The sequence below is a fragment of the Lucilia cuprina genome, chromosome 6 (genome assembly GCF_022045245.1).
Source record: "Lucilia cuprina isolate Lc7/37 chromosome 6, ASM2204524v1, whole genome shotgun sequence".
In the NCBI taxonomy this organism is placed as follows: Eukaryota; Metazoa; Arthropoda; class Insecta; order Diptera; family Calliphoridae; genus Lucilia; species Lucilia cuprina.
Window position 1 is genome coordinate 3,115,416 of NC_060954.1, and position 2,226 is coordinate 3,117,641.

Genomic DNA, 2,226 nt, shown 5'->3' on the forward strand with positions numbered 1-2,226 from the left:
CTAGTCTATAGTCTAGTCTATAGTCTAGTCTATAGTCTAGTCTATATTCTAGTCTATATTCTAGTCTATAGTCTAGTCTATAGTCTAGTCTATAGTCTAGTCTATAGTATAGTTAGTTTATATAGTATAGTTTATTGTCTAGTCTATAGTCTAGTCTAGTCTATAGTCTAGTCTATAGTCTAATCTTTAGTTTAGTCTATAATCTAGTCTATATTGATCTCCTTCTAATTGTGCTTTTATTTTAAACATAAATATTGTTTGATGCTCTTAAAATTTTATTATTGAATCGAAATTTTCAATAATTTTGATCAAAAATCTAAAATTTATTTATTAGTTTCAATTAACAACTTTATTTGTAATAATAAAAATTTATATACAAATATCGCTTATTAAACTCATGGGAGGTCTACTACCGAAAACTGGTTTAATTTTCACTCAATCTTGAAAAAAAACAAATATAAAATTTAATGTAAAATTTTTTGCTTTAATTAATAAATATGTTTGTAATTAAAATAAACATAAACAACGAGTAAATGTAGGCCTATTAATTAAATTTAAAAATTGTTTTAAACAATTTTAATAGTTACAATTATGTAAATTTCGTTGAAAAATTGTTTAACTTCATATCGTTTATTTTTGCAAAAATATCAAGGTCTTCTTATTATTTAAGAAAAATATTTGATCAAAATTATAAAATAGTTTGATATTTTTTTTTCAATTAATTTTGCTTAAAAACATAATAAGTTAACGGTTTTTAATTTAATTTAAAGAAAAAACAAAACATAATTTTATGGTGATTAATTAAATATTGTTTTAAAGTTATTTGAATTAATATTTTTTTAGTTTTTTTTGATTATTATTAACAAATGACTCATCAATAGTTATTTCTTAGTTTATCACGTTTGTTAAATTTTTTATAACAAAAATTCAATCGAACACTGCAGTAAAAAAAATTCAAATATTAATTAGTTAATGATTACTTGACAATGATTTGTTGAGTATATTAAACTAGAATTTGACACAGAGTTATTATTGAAAATATTTTTTCTAAGGCTCCCATAAGATCACTTACTTGTAAGTGTCATTAATCATTTAAAGACATCCACTAAAAAAAAAAATAAAACACATTTCCATTTTGTATCAATTACCAAAGGTGCCAACATATTATGATAACTACAATAATTACAATTGTAAATCTATATTAATTTAATAATAATCTTATTAAAATAAAAGATCTAAATCTTTAACCAAAATGAAAAAAACAAAATTAAAACATGAACCCAACAGAAAAAAACTATATTAAAGATCATGTGCAGAAGCCCTTGAATTTTTATGTTCAACTAAACGTGAAACACGTTTTTTTATTTTCTATAAATCTTAGTTATTTTTATACAAACTTTTTTTCATAATTTTTATGTTTAATATAAGAAAACAATATTTAATATTTTTTTGTGTTAAGCGAAAAAAAAAAACTCAACTACAGAAGACAATAGAAATATGAAACAATTTAAACCTTTGAAAAAACAGATCATGAATTTGCAAGAATGTTTTACTTAAGGGGATTTTTAATAGAATCGGGTGTGGAAATAATAAATGTTAATTGAAAAACTCATGGTTACCATTTCTAACACTATAGTTGAGACTATAACCTAAACTACAGTTGAAACTATAGTCTATTCGGAAGACTAGGTTATATTTTTTTCTAGTCTACACTATAGTCCAGACTATAGTCTACTCAATAGTCCAGACTATAGTCTACTCAATAGTCCAGACTATAGTCTACTCAATAGTCCAGACTATAGTCTACTCTATAGTCCAGACTATAGTATATTCAGACTCTAGTCTCTATATTCTAGACTATAGTCTACTCAATAGTCCAGACTATAGTCTACTCTATAGTCCAGACAATAGTCTATTCCACTGTAGAATAGTCTATTCTATAGTCCACTCTATAGTCCTGTCTATAGTCTACTTTATAGTCCAGACTAAAGTCTACCCTATAGTCCAGACTATAGTCTACTCAATAGTCCAGACTATAGTCTACTCAATAGTGCTGACTATAGTCTACTCTATAGTCCATAATATAGTCTATTCTATAGTCCAGACTATAGTATACTTTATAGTCCAGACTATAGTATATTCAGACTCTAGTCTCTATATTCTAGACTATAGTCTACTCAATAGTCCAGACTATAGTCTACTCTATAGTCCAGACAATAGTCTATT

At 24.7% G+C, this 2,226-nt stretch overlaps 1 protein-coding gene across 1 annotated transcript in view; it reads left to right on the forward strand.

Annotated features, from left to right (window-relative positions):
• The window catches only part of LOC111686017 (VWFA and cache domain-containing protein CG16868), an 11,767-nt gene that overhangs the window by 1,305 nt on the left and 8,236 nt on the right, over positions 1-2,226 (forward strand). The window lies entirely within an intron of this gene.